The sequence below is a fragment of the Lampetra fluviatilis genome, chromosome 39, assembly GCF_964198595.1.
Source record: "Lampetra fluviatilis chromosome 39, kcLamFluv1.1, whole genome shotgun sequence".
In the NCBI taxonomy this organism is placed as follows: domain Eukaryota; kingdom Metazoa; phylum Chordata; class Hyperoartia; order Petromyzontiformes; family Petromyzontidae; genus Lampetra; species Lampetra fluviatilis.
The window spans coordinates 11,378,496-11,400,208 of NC_136313.1; positions in this window are offsets into that span (position 1 = coordinate 11,378,496).

Genomic DNA, 21,713 nt, shown 5'->3' on the forward strand with positions numbered 1-21,713 from the left:
CCAAGATGGTAATATTGAAAACGATATGGTAGCAATGAAGTGATGGTAATGATGGTGCCGTAATGATGATGACAATATCACGGAAGTGATGACGTTACGACGACGATGGTAATGATGATGTAGCAACTGTGCCCAAATAACGGTGCACTGCTTATCCAGATGTGGTGGGTAAACCGGAGACTCAGTCCAAGTACTGGAGGCAACACGTTTATTAACATTAACACAAAAGGGATAACGGCCCCTTTACGCGGTTAGCTACGGTGGTAACCCACCGAACTCTCTCTCTTCTCTCTTGTTCGTCCATCATAGTTGATGATGACCATGGCACGTTTGTCATTTTGTTGGGTTTTGATGAGTGCGCAGATGGCTGAACAGGCCAATCCGAGCCCGGAATTCTCCGTGGCACACTGGACAGGTCAGGGAGGATGTAGAGCTTTGAGGTGCAGCCACAAGTCCTTCCTTGGTAGATTTGCGCTGCTTCCTCTTCAAGATAGCACAGGAGCTTCTCCTGCTCTCACAGAGGACTGCACCGTCCTGTACTTTTCTTCTCCAGGCAGGTCAGTCCTGAGCTAAGGGTTCCCAGCTTTTCAGGTCGAATCTAAAGCTCTTTAAGGAAGCTTTCAGGGTGTCCTTGTAGCGCTTTTTGGGGCCACCTTGTGCTCGCTTGCCATTCTTCAGCTCGCCAAAGAAGACTTGTTTTGGCAGTCTCGCGCAGGGCATTCTGGTTTCTTCGCAAGCAAGGTGTGGATGCTAGGGATATTGGCCTTGCTGAGGACTTCCGTGTCAGGGATTCTGTCTTGCCACTTGATCCTCAGCAGTTTCCTCAGACAGCTCAAGTCGTGATGATTCAATTTCTTGGCATGGCACTGGTAGACTGTCCAGGCTTCGCACCCATACAGAAGAGTTGGTAAGAACTAGCTAACCTAACACACGCCACGACGTAACCACCCTACTGCACTACTCGAGTCCGAGTTCCCATGTGTCGCTCCTCTTCAGGCTGGGGCGCAGCGTCTTCACAGCAATCCTCACTCCCGATCCCCAATGGGGACCGGCTTTCTATCTCCTGTGCGGGGCTTGCTTCGCCCTCAGCCCCACCTCCTTTATGGGCCCACGCGTAGGGCTCCTCCCCCGGCCCGGGGTCCCCTCAGCCCCCCCTCTGGGGGTCCTCGGGTAGATCCCCCTTCTTGCCCCCTTTACCCTGGGGCTGGTACTGCATCCTTACAATACGTCGCGTGGCGTGCCCTAGCCAGGGTAAGTCCCGCACACGGCGACATGCGACGATGTCGCTACACAGGTACTAAGCCAGCATTGAAAATTCTATATTACTGGGTCATTGAGGCCTAAAGATTTAAAACGTCCACCGGCCAGCAACAATCAGCACTATCAAAGCTGCAGTAATAAAAATGGCCAAGCAGACAATGACTCAGCGTATCCGTCACTCCACGTAAAGTGTATTTATTACACAACTCATCTGCACCACGGCGTTCTGGGGAGTCTAGAATGTCAAATCCTTGACTGAGTACAAGCAAAACCCTGGACCGGTTTCGACACAGTGTCTGATGAACAGAATCGGGCTTGCTTGACTCAATGCCGGTGAAACTGCCAGACTTTATAGGCCTAGATATAGGTACTCTGCCTTCGTGGAGAATTATATCCCGTTCGTGACTTATATCCTCCACCAAGACATCTCTCCGCGTGGCCTTTCTATGCCTGCCTTGCAGGGATGTGCGGTCAGGGGAGGCAGGGGAGGCAGAGCCTCACCTGTCATACTCCAATGAAAATAGCTGTTACGAAAAGTAAAAAAAAAGAATAATCAAATAAGATAAATATTAAGATTTTTCCACTGATCTGTGTTATAAATGTCATTTCTGTACGATTCCAATAATTTTTATAGTCAAAATTGCCAAATTTGCGGAGCTCTGCTGCAAATACAGGAAGAGACGAGAGGTGAGGCAGCGACGAGCTCAGCCTCCCCTTTGATTGCGCAACCCCTCAGTAATTGGATGGAGCTCGGGCAATAAGCACGTGCTTGTTACGATCTCAGGATGTCACCAATATAACGTTTGTAGACCCCTTCATTTCATGCCCTCGCCTTCCATACTCCAGGTAACTAATTTCACGTATGTGTATAAAGATATTTAGGCTCGCTGGTCTCGTCATGAAACTGCAATGAAAAAGCACCAGGGGAGGCAGCTATCACATCTGCCTCACTGAGGACATGTCTAACACGCCCCCCTCAGTGAGGACACGCCCCCCTCCGTGAGGCCACGCCCCCCTCAGCGTGTGAATCTGGCTCTGACACTAGCCAGTGCCTCCCCAGCCATTGACCTCACCGCACGTCACTGTTGCCTTGTAACGGAGAGCTGTGGTATCGGTTGTCACTGAACCCTGGTCAACTCGAGCATGCTGTCCCACCGTCCTGCATCCACCTTCACCGAACATCGACAAATCCTGGGGGTCGTGGCCTCCTCCTGCCGGCTTGGACTCCCCGATCACTGGTGCATTGCAGCTTAAACTGACTTTTGCAAGTAAACCGCAAAGGATTCCATTACAGCGTGACTCCACAGATCAGCCTGGCCTGTGCTTAATCATATTTACGAACCCGCCCTGACCAGCGTGAAGTATGGTCAAATCAAATAGCGCCCCCCCTCCCACATGACTGATCAGCAAGGGGAGGCCTTCATTCAGATCTGGATTGAGAAAAGGCTGTAAATCATCATTAATAATTTTAATATTGTTGTTATTGTCACAATAATTATCGTGTCTTGGTAGATTTTTACTTAATTTGTATTAATGCGGACGAAAGTTGACGTTGGGGGGCTGTGCGTAAAAGTTGTAAACAAAGAGAGAGAGAAAAAAAGGTAAATGTAATGTTTTCAGAAGGAAATCAGCTCCGGAATAAGACTTCTTTGTCAACTTTCACAGCACAAACATTCCCTGTCGGCAAAACTATTGCTACTTAGCATAATCACATTTGCCAACTAAAGCATTCCTTTGCTGAGCAAGCAAATGTATTTGTTGCTTGCAGTATATATATATTTTTTTAATTGGTCTAACTGACAGCAGCACCCTTTTTCAGAGCTCAGTTCATAGGCTCGGGGGTTTGGCCACCCTCCAGCAAACGGCGGAAACTGTTAAAGCGTCGGCCGGGGCTGACTTTAGCACGAGGCTCGCACAGACTCCAAAATCCCTGGCGACTCGTCGCACCGTGCCCACAAAGGCGAGCAAGAGAAGACATGCGCGAGCGTCCAGCTGGCGAGGGCTCGCATGGGCCCCTTCGTTAGGTTGCTGTATCTGTGCGTGTATTTAACTTCTTTCGCACTGTATGTAGCCAACCGTGCTGATCGGAGGTGCGGGGAAGGACAACAAACTAAACACAAAAAGTAGTTCGATATAAATTAGTTTTAAATCAAGATTTAAAACTAATTTATATCGAACTCCAGTGGCTTCCTAATATTGGAAGAGCGTTCCAGACGACCGCAGAAGCGCATCTGAAAGCACGTGATGCGGTGACCGTCTTTGTTCAATGTGTAGTGGGTCAATAACTAGAAGATAACTTCTGTGAGGCAAGACGATATTTATTTAACTGCTCTGAATACAGGGTCCCTAACACAAAAGGGTAACGGACCCTTTCACCCGATACCTGAGGAGGTATGGCCTCCGGGCTACACTGCCGCCTAACACTGGGACTACTCTAATTCTTAGCCCTCCGGCTAGGGGCCCTAGGGGAGGCTACGCTGACCCGACCGTGCCAAGGTATCTGGGTCTTGACCACTGGCCTCACTGAGCTCGGCCCTTAGAAGGACAGCGGAGCTTGGGGTCCAGGGTCCTATCTTCAGCTCCGTCTTAGGTCTTCGGCTTGGAGATGATTGAGCCAGACCCTTCAGATATCCGGCTTATATAGAGGTCCATGGCTTGCTCCACCCTAGCCACGCCTCCCTTCCAGAACCTTCTGGAAGGTGACATCATCCCCCAATCCCCCCTCCCAGGGTTTAGGGATTGTGTCCCAGGATCTGTTTCCCAGGGTTTGGCGTTGGCCCCTTGGGCCATGATCATTTACACTGGTGTGATCACGCTTCCGCCCCCTGTTGACGAGAAGGGTATCTACCCGCTAACAGCATGGGGAGTGCCGATTAATGCCTCTACAGCACCCCCCCCCCCCTCCGTAGCATGCAGCCGTCCTGACTGCAACAATTTGTAAACACAAAAAAAAATAACGCGTGTGCCTCATAAAACAACCCTACATAAATACCCTAACCCCCTGTACAAATACACACTATATACATATATACACATAGGGTGGCGTACGGTCATACACACGATCCCTCACAACGCAACCGTCAATTCAACGGAGGAGAACCCCGCACGACCGGCGACAGGTAAGGAAAAGGCTACGACGTAAGTGACCGGCAGCGCAAGGTAAGTGGGTAATACGGTGTGTGTGTGTGTGAGGGAAAATTAACAAGGGTTGTCATGAAAACCGTAGAGTTTTAGCGCGTGTGCGTGTCGCTGGCCTGTCATAGGGGATGGGAGGCTTCCTTGGCGGTGCAGGTGGGACGGGTTTGTCGGCGGGCACGTCTGGCGAGCCGTGTGAGAACTCGGCGGTAGGGGACGGTCGGTGTGGACTGACACGGGCCTATTACTCCCGCATCACCTGCAGGAGTGACAACACGGCTGCGCTGAGGGTTAGGCACCACGGAGGCATCACCCAGCTCGCCTGACACGTCACATGCTCGGCGCCCGCGGTGTGTAGGTGACGTAGGGATGCGCGGCGCAACTAAGGGCTTCAACCGCAAGGGATGCACGAACCAACATTGCCTGCCCCACCAGACCTTGACGCACTGGGGGCGGACAACCTCAACGATTTCGACGGGACCCTTCCATGGTTTTAGCAGTTTGGGCAACGTGGACAAAGGCACCTAGGACAATGGAGCCAGGCCTTGTCCCCGTGGTCCAAGCATGCGTAGATTTCTTGGGGTCGCGCAGCCGCAAATTAGCTCATTGTCGAGAGGCCGAGTTTTCAATGGCGGCCTCTCGTGCTGCAGTCAATTTACGCATGTTGAAACACAGGTGGTCTGTGAGTTTGGATTTTAGCGACGGAAGGTCAACATGCAAGCGAACATCGGCAGGGGGGACCGCAAAATGCGGTCACCGCATGAGGTGCCATCCGGTATGCGGCCAAGACCCCAGGGATTTTCAGATCCCAGTCGAGCTGCGAATCGTCAACTTGGTGGCACAACATAGAGGTGAGCATCCTATGGAGACGCTCTACCATACCATCGGTTTGTGGGTGGTACGGAGTGGTGCGCACCTTCTTTGTGCCCAAAAGGTTGCATACGTCGCGCAAGAGGGTGCTCGAAAAAAAAATTCCCTGGTCGGTCAGCAGCCGTTCGGGAAAGGCCTTGTCCAGGACATAGCCCTGGACAAAAACCTCGACGATGGCTGCTGCCGACTGGTTAGGGAGTGGCCAGGCCATGGGCCAGCGTGTAAAATACTCCACCCCAATCAGTAGGTACTTATTACCCCTAAGTGTGGTAGGGAAGGGTCCCAAAATGTCTAGAGCCACCAGTTCATTGACGCGAGACACTGTGATGGGTTGCAAGGGCGGGCATGCCGGCTTCGACGGTGGTTTTTGGCGTGCGCACTGGGAGCAGCCCTGCAGGAGATCGGTCACGTCACGCAACATACCCGGCCAAAAGAATTGAAGTCGCAGCAGGCCTAGGGATTTGTGAGTGCCCAAATGCAGCAGCCATTCATGCGCTGCCCAAACGGCCTTACCTCGTAAGGCAGGGGGCACAACAATTTTGTAGTGACAAGAATCCCCATCCCAATGCATGAGAAGGCCGTGACGCAGGGCAAGGGAAGTGAACCGACCCCAGGTATTGGCCGGATTACCGGCGCAACGGCGTAAGGCAAGCAAGGACACATCCTCTAGCTGGGGGCGACCCCATTCTGCCAGGGTCAAGCCCAGCAGGTCATCATGGCCAACCGGGTCGACGGGATCATCCGGTGGACCCTGGTTGGAGGGGAGCGCGGTGGCCACCGCTGCGAGGGGCGGAATGGGCCCAACCCCTGGCGGCTTGCAATGACTTGACCAGAGAAAACATGCGCATTTTTCAACTGCCGGGAGTCATGACAGCGCGTCGGAATTGGTGTGGCGGGTACCCTTGCGATAGGTGACAGTGACGTCGTAATCCTGAAGGACCTCAAGCCACCTAGAAAGCTGACCAGACGGTTGGTCCACACGCAAAGCGCATTGTAACGCAGATTGGTCGGACCTAACGGTAAAGTGTCTACCATACAAGTATGGCCTATTATATTGCTGAATAAATAAAACAATGGCCAGTAGTTCGCAGCGGGTCACACAATAGCGTTGTTCTGCTGAGGACAACACTTTGCTTCCATAAGTGATTACCCATTCGACGCCCTCGATGATTTGAGAGAGCACCCGCCAATACCGGTGTTGCTGGCGTTTGTATCAAGAGTGAAGGTTTCCGAGAAGTTTAGATAACTCAAGGGTGGCGCCTTAACCAGGGTATCGTGCAGGGAATCAAATGCAGACTGTTCGACATCCCCCCCCAGCGACATTTCACTCCTTTGGCTGTCAGAGCATGGAGTGGTTTGGCGATTGACGTGAAATCAGCCACGAAGCGGTGATAGTAGGACGCAAAACCAATAAAGCTGCGGACCTCCCCCACCGAGGTGAGAGTTGGCCACGAGCTAACACACTTGGTTTTCTCGGGGTCGGTGGAAATACTCGAGCGGTTGACGATATGACCCAAGTATCCGACAGACTTCGTCAGAAGGTGACACTTCTGTGGCTTGAATTTCAAGTTCGCAATGCGCATTTTCAGAAAAACAGCTCGCAACCGATCAAGGTGTTCGTTGAACGTGCGGCTAAATACGATGATGTTGTCTAAGTAAATCAAACATGAGTCCCACTGGAGCCCAGCGAAAACAAGTTCCATGAGCCATTGGAATGTCGTTGGGGCCGAGTGGAGGCCCATGGGCAACCTATTACATTCGAAAAGGCCGTGTGGCGTTGGAAAGGCAGTCTTGGGTTTTGACGCTTCGTCGAGAGGGAGTTGCCAGAACCCCGACAGAAGGTCCAACGTGGAGAAGAAATGTGCTCCAGCCAGGGCGTCCAACGACTCGTCCATGCGCTGGAGCGGGTAAGCGTCGGCCACCGAAATTTTGTTTAGGCGACGAAAATCCACGCAAAATCTCAGACTGCCATCGTGCTTTTTAAAGAGAACTATGGGAGCACCCCAAGGGCTGGTCGAAGAAGAGATTATGTCGGCGGCCAGCATGTCGTCAACTGCCAATTTCACATGCTCTTTTTCTGCTGGGCTAAGCCGAAATGGGTTTTGCCAGATGGGGGCAGCATCACCCGTGTCGATATAATGACGAAACAATTTGGTGCATACAATGCCAAATTAACTTTTACTGAAAATGTCAGTAAATTCCCTTAAAAGCGTACGTAATTTAGACCCCCGCACAAAGTGAATCCAGCCAACTCTCATCCAGGTCCAAACGTGACTGCGACCCAGGACCGACATCAACGTGGCCAACGACCGTGTTCCCCAGGGGGCCAGCATTGCATGGGCGAGCACGGTCCCCTGTGGAACAATGGTCGTGCGCAGTCCAACATTCAGGACGGATCCTCGTCACCCGCCACGAGAGTCTGTGCGGCTACTAGTTCAAGGCCCTTGACTGCAATCGATGGTCCCAACAAAATACCGTTCGCAGAGGCTTCCGAGCCGAGCGGTTTTCGTAAGCGAAGGGGTACTGGGATCTGCGCACCCGGCGGAATACGCACTGTGTGGGCAACCAGTGCCTGCACAGTGGCACAGGCGGTGCGCAGATGCGTGGGGGAGGGCAAAAATGCCATGCGATGACCAGAAGGGAGTTCGATACATCCTTGATCGACAAGAATTCTTATCGGCATCTTGGCTAGGATATCTGTCCCTAGCAGACACGGTACAGCGAGAGACGAAAAAACCATAATAGGCCCCGCCAATTTGATATCGCCAATTTAAATTTGCACGTGAACTTGTCCAATTATGCCAAGCGAGCCCCCGTTAGCGGCGAAACACGGGAAGGAAACCCGTTGCTGGGGTCGACACCGAACGGGCAAAATGTTGTAGATTAGGCCGGAAATAATAGTAGCCTACGCACCTGTATCGACGAGCACGCGGAACTCCACCCCTTCGATCGAACCGATGACAATGAAAGATCCCGCGGCCGCGGCGACAACCCTGTGGGTGAATTATGACCACTGAACAGGTCAGAGCTCCCGTTCGGAATCCCAACAATCACGTGCCCCGACACCCGTCGACCGTCGAACACACGGCGCGGCGCATTGAGGTGTGCGAGGTGAGAGGGATGTCCGTGCGCGGGGAAGTCCGTCCCCACTGGCGGTCGTCCTAGCGTTGTGGGCGTTCGGACGCCCCCCATCTCGACGGCCATGTCGTGGCGAAGGCCCAGTCGTCATCGGTCATGCAGGCAGGCTCCGAAGTCGACGCGCAGACAGCGATGCTCGAGTCGCGTTGGAGCAGAAGGTGTGCGTGCATGCTTTTGGCGGCACGCAGAGAACACATATCGTCATTGTCCACAGCCTGGATAATGATGCGAAGCTCCCGAGCAAGCTCCAACAGTTTCTGCAGGACCACAGCATCGATCGCTTCGTCGTCCATTTGAGGGAAGGCAGCCCTTGCCATGGCCAGCAAGGCGCTGTGGAAGGCGAATGGTGACTAAGTTGCACCCCGCCGACGTACCCCGAACTGGTATCGAATGCCCGATGGCGGCCCGTAGATGTCTGCCATGCGCCGGAGTCCAAGGCGGCTGGGAGTGCATGCAGCGCCTCTGCCTCAGTCCAGGCTGCCATCTCCTGGTGGGCGAGGAAGTGGCGCTGGAACGCCGGCCAGTCACCCCCCCCCCCCCCCCCCCCGCCACCACGAACCTCCTTGAGGACGGGCAGGTGCTTTGGAAAGACGGCGCGCGTCCTGTGGCGAGCGGCTCGGCGTCCTCTGCAGCAGGTCACTCGAGTGATGACGCGGCGCCTGCTGGTTGGTCAGGCCTGCGTACGTCTGCTGCCGTTGACGCGGCGCTCTGTGATTTGTCCGCCTCCGGCGGAAGTTTATCTGCTTCTGGCGGAAGTTCCTCTGCCCTCGGCGGGATTTTCAAAAGGTGCGGCCGGCTCGCTGGTGGGAACGGCCGTTGGTGTCGGCCCTGCTCCGTCCACCACCTCCACCGACAACCCACCGCAATTTATTTCTTCCAGAATGGAAGCCACGGCGTGGAGCAGCTCGGCGAGGCGGGTGTGCGCGACTAGGAGTGCACCGCCTGGCGCTGGCGATCCTCCTGCTGGCTGGGCTGGTAGCTGAGCAGCCGGCAGCGTCTCACCAACATCGGCAGGGCTCGCCATCCCTGCAGCCACATCTTCCACATCGTCGCCCGGGTTTCCATGCTTGGGCACTTCTGACACCAGTTGTAGTGGGTCAATAACCAGAGGAGAACTTTTGTGAGGCAACACGATATTTATTTAACTGCTCTGAATACAGGGTCCCTAACACAAAGGGGTAACGGCCCCTTTCACCCGATACGTAAGGAGGTATGGCCTCCGGGCTACACTGCCGCCTAACACTGGGACCACTCTAATTCTTAGCCCTCCGGCTAGAGGCCCTAGGGGAGGCTACACTGACCCAACCGTACCAAGGTCTCTGGGTCTTGACCACTGGCCTCACTGAGCTTGGCCCTTAGAAGGACAGCAGAGGTTGGGGTCCAGGGTCCAATCTTCAGCTCCGTCTTCGGTCTTCGGCTTGGAGATGACTGAGCCGGACCCTTCAGAGGTCCGGCTTATATACAGGTCCGTGGCTTGCTCTGTCCTAGCCACACCTCCCTTCCAGAACCTTCTGGAAGGTGACATCATCCCCCAGTCCCCCCTCCCGGGGTTTGGGTATTGTGTCCCAGGATCCGTTTCCCAGGGATTGGCGTTGGCCCCTTGGGCCATGATCATTTACACTGGCGTGATCACGCTTCCGCCCCCTGTTGACGAGAAGGTGGAGCTACCCGCTAACAGCATGGGGAGTGCCGATTAATGCCTCGACAAATGGCTAGCCAAAAGCCACTGCGAGGATGACCGGGGTTTGCGTGATGGATTATGCTGCTTGACGAGATCAGCGAGGCATTGTGGCTCATTTTCGGCAAGCACTTTGTGCTTAATGAGTGCGACCATATAATGTGTTCATTCGGCCAATGCAACTCGGCGAGCACTGGACGGACGTGGTCAGATCTTGCAGTACCCGTCACGACAAGTGAACTGCCGTGCAGGTCATAGAGTTAATTTAGACGCTCTTTATTGAGAACAGCATTGTTTGGGGATGGTGCTGTTGTTGCTGCGTTGATAGTGATGGAAAAGCACACAGTAAATGCACCCAAAAACTCAACACGATCGTCAATAACGCTGTGGCTTTAAAAGTAAAACTGTTTAAGAGGCGATGTCTCAGGCAATGGTCCTTCTCCAGAACGCCAAGCTACATGTGATGCCAAAAATGGTATACAATTGGTATTCGCGATACTCTTAAAGCGCAAGGCTACAATCACCAAGAGGCTGTGATGCAGACATGAGTAGAGTCTACCCCAAGGGAGCAATGCTCATGTGCGGTGTATCCTGACGTCGTCATTTGTGAGGATATTTTTTTTCCAAATTTGGACCGAAAAGCCGGCACACGTGACTTACTCTCCAAGGGATCTTTAACGCGCACTGTGAAGCACGCGGCGCGCAGAGTGCGTGGCTCATTCACGCGGCGGTATCTGTCTCCTTTGCCACGATCGTTCTGGTGTCTCGACATGTACGCAGTGTGGTACTTCAACCACAGCCACTCAGTGCGTGCCAACATTAAACTGAACATCGAATGTTAACATGAATCGTCGCCGTCTTCGTTCGGCAGCTCATGACAACCCTGATCATTATCCGCACTCAGACGAGATTTGGACCTTTGTGGTCAGCGGTCCATCGGCCTGGAACTCAACTACCCACTCGCTCACCTACTCACCCACCGACTCACTCACCTACTTGCCCTCACACTCACCGACTCACCGATCCACCGGGCTCGAACTCACCAACCCACTCACTCACCTACTCCCCCACCCACCTACTCACCTACTCAGCAGTCCATCGGCCTGGAACTCACCTACCTACTCACTCACTTTCTCACCCACCCACTCACCTACTCAGCAGTCCATCGGCCTGCAACTCACCTACCCACTCACCTACTCAGCAGTCCATCGGCCTGGAACTCACCTACCCACTCACCTACTCAGCAGTCCATCGGCCTGGAACTCACCTACCCACTCACCTACTCAGCAGTCCATCGGCCTGGAACTCACCTACCCACTCACCTACTTAGCAGTCCATTGGCCTAGAACTCACCTACTCAACGGTCCATCGGTCTGGATCTTATCTACTCACTCAATCACCTACTCACCCTCCCATTCACCTATGCAGCGGTTAATCGGCCTCAAACTCAGCTACCCACTCACTCACCTACTCACCCACTACTCACCTACTCAACCATCCATCGGCCTAGAACTGACCTACCACTCACTAACCTACTCACCCACCACTCACCTACTCAGCAGTCTATCGGCCTAGAACTCACCTATCCATTCATTCACCTGCTCATCCACGCTCTTACCGACTCAATGGGAGGGTGAGTAGGTGAGTGAGTGGGTAGGTGAGTTCCAGGCCGATGGACCGTTGAGTAGGTGAGTGGGTGGGTCAGTAGGTGAGTGGGTGGTTGAGTAGGTGAGTGAGTGGGTAGATGAGTCTCAGGCCGATGGACTGCTGAGTAGGTGAGTGGGTGGGTGAGTATAAATATTGCGCACTCGAGACAACCTAGGTTAAAAATAATGTACGTAGTTACTAATGCGATGGTTCGTTTCAGATGTCCGAGCTAAGACCACCCAACGTGACGCGTGCGAGAACCCGGGTTCGAACCCATCAACCCAACGGCGCCGGCTAAGTGCTATGAGACACCTAGCCGCTCACCTCCCTCCAGCACGTGTGAGCGAGACAGATGGTTGAGGTTCAGCTCCATCGGCCACAGCCGAAAACTCTCCCAACTCAGCAACCGACGAAACGCGAACGCATTTTCCGATGGAGCCGGGGCATTCATGGGCAGCATGAGAGGGGCTGACAGCAGCGGGCAGTGATATTTGGCGGGGATAATTAGCGTCCCCGGGCAGACATCACGAGCTACACGACATGTGACCAGTTGAGGCTGTACACACAGCACAGCAGGCCTTTAATTATGGCCGGGGTGAGACGAGACTGGAGTTGGTAGATCGCTCGAGGCTGAGTGTTGCACCGACTCGCCCGCCCCACCCGCACGTGTCTGCAGACAATGCCGACTCTTGTTGTTTACGAGCAACTGTCACAACAGCTGCAGGTAATCACAACAAAGTTGCATCCACCTGCTCGTTTAACACGTGCACAGGGTCGTGACTGAGTGAGCTCAACCGACTGAAGTCGATTATCATGATGTTCTACGGGAGGCGAGAGAGGTTGCACGCAGGTATAGGTTTAGACTTTGGTTACTACGGTAACAATTAAAAACAAACATTTTTGATTTTGGGTTCCAAATAATTACGTCCCAGAGATTGATTGGGTTCACTCATAAGGCAAGGCTCAGACTAAAGTTCGACGTTTCCTTTGAGTCGCGTGATTATGAACGCTCACAAATGATCGACCCCCGTCATCAGTGATCCAAGTAAATCGCCTCCTACGCAGTGTGACGCCAAAGTGGGGAACACACCCACACGCGGATTAAATAAATATAAAACAGCAAACAAACTTCATACATTCGTCATAGCACTGGGCCATAATACAAAAAAAACATACGTGTGTATATAACAGGTGACGTTTCGGACAATGACCCTTTAATGGTCCTTCTTCATAGCGCACTTACGTACCTGTTATATTTGTTTACTTTTTAAGGCCACACGGTGTGATTGACGAATGTGTCGAGTGTGTTGTTGTTGTTATTGGTGTTTGTGCACCACTGTCAACGCAGCTGCAGCAGCATTCGCCAACTGAATTGATTATCATGGGACCTCCTTTGCCAGTATCAAAATATAAGAATAGTTTTTACCCTTTCAGGCAATAAAACAGGTCTTACGATGCTAAAACACCAAACACAAACCTTTTGCAAGGAATCTGTTTGGTGTGTTAACAACTTAACACATGTTTTATTTCCAGAAAGGGTAAAACATTCTTATATTATGAATTGGTTTACTTTTAAAAATGTAGATTGTGTGCGTTTGTCAAGTTTCCATAACATGCTCTGAGACCTCTGGGCCGTGTGCTGTTGGCGAGCGCCTATTAAGTAGATTTGTAAACAATGCAGAGATTAAGAAAAAAAACATCGACTTGACGTTACGATACATCCGATATAATCGCGCGTAATTACACTCACGCAATGGTGTATTCCTCCTCTTACGTGATGTGAAATAATCTTTCTAAAACTAAAACAAACTGTGAACTATTTAATATTTTACCAGGTAAGACCCACTGAGCTATGTAGCTCTTTTTGAGAAGCGACCTGGTCATCACAAACGGGTAGCTCAACGAAGTGGCTTATCATGTGGACATTTATAGCAAACCAAATACCCTAAACACATTTTTCTAAATGTGAAGGTAAAAACCAGAGGACCCGGAGAAAAATCCACACGTCTACGGCTTTTCGTCACACGTCTGTCCCTCAACGTAAAACACGCACACACACAACTTGCATTCTGCATATGTCATTGGTTCACATGCTTCCCAGGTTTTCACCAGAAGCCGCTCCAATCACCCACAATAGGCGAACGTTTTCTTTAATAAAATCGCAAATCCGAAAGTGAGAGTTCATCGAATATGGGGAAGGGGGGGCGACCACTCCGCTTCCCATTGACAAGGCCGGCAAGGCATAGCAGGGGGTGGAGAGTAACAAGCTCCACGCCCAGCCACCTTTGTCTCCCCAAAATTATGACCTTGGGAGACATTTTACGAGAACCCATATCTAATAAAAAGTGCCCTTGCCCATAAACACCTGGCCAGTTCATAAACATGGGTGGTTCAAGGAACAATATGGAAGGAGACGTATTGGTCTGCTTATTTTATTTAGGTTGGGTCAGCCTAAGAAGGTACGAGCTTCAGGAACCAATTACAGTTCTGTAGCAATGACATGTGCCTAACCTGGAGTCCAACGCGGGATGACGAGATGGTAAAGTGCAGTGCACTGGAAGTCGCGGTAAAGCGACGATATTCGAGGCCATGTCAGTCAATGGAGGTGGCTGCTTGCGGTGGTGAGGTGTTAACTACCTCGCCTGGTTATTCAGTTGGTCGTGTCTCTCTCTCTCTGTGGTCGCGTGGATTTCTCTTCAGGTCCCCCGGTTTTTCCTCCACATTTTGAAGCGACCTGGCAACAAATGATAGTTCAATTAAGTGGCTTGTCACGTGGAAATGTACAGAAGCCAAATACTCTAAACGCGTGATTATTCTAAACTAGTTTTTTTGCCCGTCCAAGGACGGGTGTATATTGCAGTAAATCTGAAATATTCAATAGAAAAATTGCTCAGCTCATGATTATTAATGAGGGGGGGGGGGTTGCCCCATGTGGAGTGACGTCACCCGCTAATGGTTATTGGGGAGGGGTGCGGCATGTGGAGTGACGTCACCCGATCATGATTATTAATGAGGGGAGGGGTGCGGCATGTGGAGTGCGCGACCTTTTTGTGTTCGTTTAAATTTCCACGCGAGCATAAATATTAATGAATAGGGTAGGGGGGGGGCTCTTTTGCAGTGACGTCACGTACGGATGTAGCACTGTGCTGCGTAGATTTACTTTACCGTCACTTTCTGTAAAGAAACGTCATATTTGAAGCGACTTTGCGTAATACATTATTTAATTCAGCTCGACCTTCCTCTGCGTTAGTGCAAAAATCCACCTACTCATGAATATTCATGAGGGGGTGGGCCTCATGTGGAATGACGTCACGCGGGAGGTGGGCCTCATGACAGTGACGTCATGCGCGGGACACACACACATTCTTGGCTCATATTAGTAATGTGGAGGGAAAAACCGGTGGACCCGGAGAAAAATCCACGCGGCCTCCTGTAAACCAAGCAAGGTAGTTAACATCTCACCACCTCAGTTTCAGACAGCAGCAGGAGCAACAGAAGGATCAGCAGCAACAATCGGAACAAGAGAAGAAATAAAATCAGCAGGTATAAAAACACCAACAAAAACAATAGCAGCAAGAGTAACAATAAAACAATAGGAGCAGCAGCAGCAACAACAGCAGCAGGAGTAACAATAAAACACAATAGTAGCAGCAACAGCAGCAACAGTAGCAGAAGTAACAACAGAACACAATAGTAGCAGCAGCAACAACAAAAGTAACAATAGAACACAATAGCAGTAGCAGCAACAGCGGGAGCAACAATAGAACACAATAGTGGTAGCAGCAGCAACAACAGCAGCAGGAGTAACAATATAACACAATAGTAGCAGCAACAGCAGCAACAGTAGCAGAAGTAACAACAGAACACAATAGTAGCAGCAGCAACAACAAAAGTAACAAAAGTAACAATAGAACACAATATTAGCAACAACAAAAGTAACAAAAGTAACAATATAACACAATAGCAGTAGCAACATCAGCAACAGCAGGAGCAACAATAGAACACAATAGTAGTAGCAGCAGCAGCGGGAGCATCAATAGAACACAATAGTAGCAACATCAACAGTAGTAGCAGCAACAATAGAACATAATAGTAGCAGCAGCAGCAACAGCAGGAGCAGCTCTCCGACTCGGCGGCGGCGTCTCGCAGCAGCAGCGGCCTCGGGGCATGGCCCTCGTGAGACCGTGGAGCCACAGTAATTACATCAACAAACATCGACCCCTGACGGCCGCCGGGGGCCGCCGCGCGGAACCGGACACCGCTAGACACGCGGCCCCGCCGGAGCCTGTGGAGCGACTGGGGCCGCCCTCTCTTGATCAGCGTCTACGGCAAAACACCTCCACCTACCTCCCCCTCTCCCCCATGGATGGTCGAGGAGAGGAGGAGAAGCTGCGAGGGAGGAGAACCCCGAACTGGATTCTTGTTCTTTAATTAAATGCAGCCATTTCGCCTTGTGAGAAGACGCTGGAGCGAGCGAGCGAGCGAGCGGGCGGTGCAGTGATGAGGTTGGCCATGCGGGCAGTGATGAGGTTGGCCATGCGGGCAGTGATGAGGTTGGCCATGCGGGCAGTGATGAGGCTGGCCCATGCGGGCAGTGATGAGTTTGGTCATGCGGGCAGTGATGAGGTTGGCCATGCGGGCAGTGATGAGGTTGGCCATGCGGGCAGTGATGAGGTTGGCCATGCGGGCAGTGATGAGGTTGGCCATGCGGGCAGTGATGAGGTTGGCCCATGCGGGCAGTGATGAGGTTGGCCATGCGGGCAGTGATGAGGTTGGCCATGTGGGCAGTGATGAGGTTGGCCATGCGGGCAGTGATGAGGTTGGCCATGCGGGCAGTGATGAGGTTGGTCCACGCGGGCAGTGATGAGGTTGGCCCATCCGGGCAGTGATGAGGTTGGCCATGCGGGCAGGGGTCGGCAACCTGTGGCTCGGGATCCGCGTGCGGCTCATGAAAACTGCTTCGTGGCGTTATTCATGAGGGACTACCGTCTTGTATTCACCAGAGTGCATTGCGGCTCTTTAAATATTGAGGGTTTTTTTACCAAATAGTTTTGCCAACCCCTGGGGCCCATGCCAGACTTGAAATCCAGACGTCGTCGGTTATATCTCCCGGCGCGGCAGTTAAAATAATGGGGACGTTTCTTTAATCTCCCCGCCTTACCCTCTACCACCTCAGTGTAGCCGTGAGTATCAATTAGTACAATCATATATCGTCTGGTAGGCTAAAGTGTGGGTTAGTTACCACCTCTTACAAGACACCTGATTAAAAAAAAGTGTTTAGAACTATCAAGTAGGCCGCACAGCCTCCATACGCGACATGGTATCCCTCCACTGGAGGTGGCTCACTATTTCGGCCTATTCATGGAGGCCCTTCCGCCAGAAGTGGCGTGAGCGGGCAATTGCAGGGCTGCGCTTTGGTTTTATTGGTCGCGTCTTCAATTAATCATGCGCGGCTTGGTGTAAAGGTGACGTGCCCGCTGCCTGAAACCGATGTGTGAATCCAGAGACTTTAAAACGTAAAATATATTTTCAAGCGATTCAAGGATCTGGCAAGTGTCGGGAAAACTGTGATGGCACCGAAAGCCAATCATCAAATGCACGAAAAAACAAGCGAATAACTTGCTTCTTTGAGCGTAAACAGTATTTTTTTCAGTATATTTAAAATTGCCTCGCCAGGCAAAGGTTTTATCACTCCAAAAGTGAGCTCGCATTTTTCCTAAGCCTCCCAGACTCTGGCGACCTCACCCAAGCGATAGGGAAACACCTCTCTCTTGGAGAGAAATGTCCTCGTTCGAGTGAGGAGGAGGAGATTCACTGAGTGGCGAAGGGTGGCTGGCTCGGACAGGAAATCTTACAGTGCACAGCATGGAGTAGTGGCTCATGCCAAGTGGTGAAGTGACCTGCAAGCGACCATCCCCACTCACTCCGCCGAGTGCTGTTGCTTTCCAAATCTATGGTTCCCACAAGACCGTGGGAAGGGATCCGCAGATCCCCATTTGATTTCACAAAGCACAAGACTTATTTTTTGCCACCACACGGCGGTCCGTGAAAAATTTTGATGGTTGACAGCGACCCCGCGATGTCCAGACAGTTGGGGAGGAACCCCTGGCTGAGCAGATCCTCATGTGGTGCGGTGAACTGCCTGCATGTACCACCACCACCTTACCACCAAAGACAGAAATCCCCCGTATAGCCTTCACAGACTGTTGGGGCAAGTGCTGTTCGCGAGCACCTATGAAGGCCGGGTCGGTACAAAGAGGGGACGGGTGGCCAGCACCACGCTCGGTCGCCATGTTTACACATCGCACCAGGTACTCATTTGAGGCTGAGTCGACCTAGGGGAGGCCCAGGACCGATTAAGATAATCGTCACTGGTGTTGGCCGTGAGAGGGAATTGAACTCAATCGGCGGGGTTCGTAGTACGGTGCGCCATACCGCTGCACTACCACTCCCCACCACCACTCACTTCACTGTGGTGAGTAGGTGAGTACCTTGACACTGCTCACCTCACTGTTGTGAGCAGGTGAGCACCTTATGATGCGTTATGGGTGATCGGAGCTGGGACTGCATGATGCCATGGTGAGGCATGGTGAGGCATGCACTCTGTATTCGTGTATTTCCTGCCCTGGGTGTTGTAGCCCTAGCCGTGCTACAGGACGCCGTCTGCTTCCCAATGGACGTTAAAGATCCCAGTGGCGTCATTCACGAGAGTAGCAGAGGCCATCGTGTGCTGGCGTCAGGGTCCAAATCTGCCAAATAAAAAAATTAAACCGTGATTTATTCAAGTAAGACTCCACATAGCGATCTAGAACTAAACTGTTTCCATTTTACCAGGTAAGGCCCACTGAGCGATATCGCTCTTTTTTAAGAAGCGACCTGGCTATCAAAAATGATAGCTCAACGAAGTGGCTTATCGTGTGCAAATGAACCTTATGGCAGGACCCCGGTGTCAGGAATAAATGGAAGTTAAAATCGTAGTTAATTAATTGATTTTTGGAGACTCCGTCCCACCGCGCACATAAACGCCGCGACCCACCTGGCTGGGATCATTCTCATAATCAACGTTTTTGGGTTTAGATCGCGTTATTTATAAATGTGTCGTAACCCTCCACCACCATGTTCTGCCACTGCCGACAGTTGTGTTTGTGATAGTTTAATATGTCTCTGGTGTTCTTTTAGTCTTACACTAACGTTACGCCCTGTCTGTCCAATATAGCATTTGCCACATACACAATTAATCCGATATACACCTTCTGTTGATAATTTAGGTAAGAACATGCATGCCAACAGGGACACTCAATTAATTTTGACAACGTGGAAGTGTTGTGTAAAACTAGTTACTACTGGCAAAGACTAATTAGAGAATCGATTGAAATTGAGAGAAACAGAAATAACTTTAATCGCTCAGACAGTTACAGGCTTAGTGCGGCCTGGAAGCGTATTATTAAATAAGATACATTACAATTCCTTATAAGGGAAACAAACACTAACTGATTACTAATGTAGCATAATCACAATAAAACACATTCCAAATGATTACTAATCTACAACTCGCATCGTAACAATAGCCTGATTACTAATCTAGTATATAATTACAATCACTCCCCCCTTGAATCTTTGCACCTGATGAGTTAATGAGTTAATGATGACGTCACCCTGCTGCTGCTCTAAAAAGAACGGGAGACACAGCAGAGCCTCACCATTCTGGCGAATTGCCCGATGATGCTGGATGCAATTACCAGCGAAACGTCGTACTCAAATTGTAAATGTTGTGGCTTCAACACACCGGTGAGCTAAAGCAGTGAACTATTTGTCTTTTGTCAACGTGACACATTTTTACTGATTGGCCGTGTCGGGTGGTGGAGGGTTACGACACATTTATAAATAACGCGATCTAAACCCAAAAACGTTGATTATGAATAACATTGGTCGGGGATCATTCTGTTGTCACGTCCAAGCGCAGCTAGGACGAATGCGCAGAAGAAACAAAACTTAAAAATTTTGTTTAGCGCATCGTGTAGAGCGCCTCTAGAGGAATAGATTGTCGTATCGTTCGCCTTCAACAGACATCAAATGACGTCGAAATGCAGTTTATGCGAGAGCCGGGGCTTATGGGACCCCGGGGTCCCGCCGTAAGGTTCAAATGTACAGCAGCCAAATTATATACACGCGTGATGTTGATTCTAAATGTGGAGGGAAAAGCCAGAGGACCCAGAGAAAAATCTACGCGACCACGAGAAGGACATGCCAACTCTAAAGACACAGGCATAAGGGTCGGGATCGAACTCATAGACCTCCTGTATGCCTTGCGAGGTAGGTACCATCTCGCCGCCGTGGCGCCCAATCATCACCCCCCCCCCCTACGTACGGTGCGAAAGAAATTTAACAACATTATAAAACAATGTCACAGGTCACTCTTGTAAACAAAAACGAGACTCCTCCTGGACTCTCGAGCTCTCGCCTGGTCGAACAACATAATCAACTTGAAACTCAAGGCCTGCACTCAAACGCCTCATTGAATGTGACACCCAACCAGGCAAGCGACGACTTTCTCTCGCTGGCCAGCCGTTCAAATCGAACGCAACGCGTTTTAAATAACCATTAAGAGATGCTGACGCTGCAGTTTTTGGGGCGTCAAGCTACCGGGCACGGTAGTGCCGGGGGGCTGTTTGTTGATAGCCGCCGTCTGGGCGTCTGCTCGCCTGGCCGCGCCGTGGCGGTTCGCTTCTGTGAGCGTGGCTCAGTGACGGACAGACGGACGTTAGCAGCGGCGGTGTTTGCTGACCCCAGCTTCCCACATCCCCAACCTCTGCCCTCTCTCCATTTCCTCTCTGCTCATACCCCCCACCCCCACCAAATTCTGGGCCTTGCCCCCCACCCCACTCAACCCCCCCCCGCCCCTCCCCTATTTCCCACCCCGCCAACCGGGGTTAACAGATCTCTTGGCCGGTGCCCACCCACCAGTGCAGTCAGACAGTCTGGCTCCTGTTGCTCGTGCCAGCCAAAATAAATGTCAGGCCAGGCGTCGACACTACCCACTCACCCGCCCACTGCGCTTTTCCACGTAAAATGTCATCCTCGCGGCCCTTTCCTTCTGCTCGGTGAGGCTGGCGAACCCAGCGCTGGACATTGCCGCGTCACCACCAATACCACGATCGCTTCCTCCTCCATCCTCCGCTCGCCACAGCCGCCGTCGCTCGCATCCCGACAAGATCCGAGGGATTGTGCGCGACCGCTGCGTTTTCTGCGCGAGATAAATCTCCACACGTTTGTAAAACGGCTCTGTGACCAACTGGAGTCAAATTGGCTGGCTCATGGGAGGAGAGCGCTAGACAGAAAGAGGGGGGGATGTGGGAGGTTTGTTCACGTTTAGAGATTCCTTTCGAGTAACAAAGAACACGTGTTTTGGATTGTTTTCCATTGTTGAAAATGTGCAATCGGCGGCACATGTGTTTATATGTACGTTGAACTTCTTTCTCACCATATCTAGCCAACCAGGCTAATTGGAAGTGCTGTGGAAGGACAACAAACTAAACACAAACATGACAATGTTTTGGGACCTTTCTTGCCAGTATTAAAATATAACAATCGGCTTTACCCTTTATGGCAATAAAACAGGTGTCAAGATGTTCTCTGGTCTAACGCTTTGAGACTCGGCTCAAAAGAAAGCTGTCTCTGGTGTGGACCAATCAGTTTCAAAGACAATGCATATATTATCAGAGCATGTGTTTTGTTTGCATGCTCACCACAAGTACGTGTGGTTAATGCAGACAGGATTCCTTGAATAAGGATTCCGTTTAGTGTTTTATCATCTTGACACCTGTTTGATTGCCAGAAAGGGTAAACCCTAGTGTCATGTTACGTAATGAGATGAAGCGTCTCTCACAGGGCAGTGTACCTCCCTGTGTTGGATAATAGCCCGCAAAAGGAGATATCACAGAACTGTTTCTGAGTTCCCTTCGAGTGACTTCTTATCCACACACCA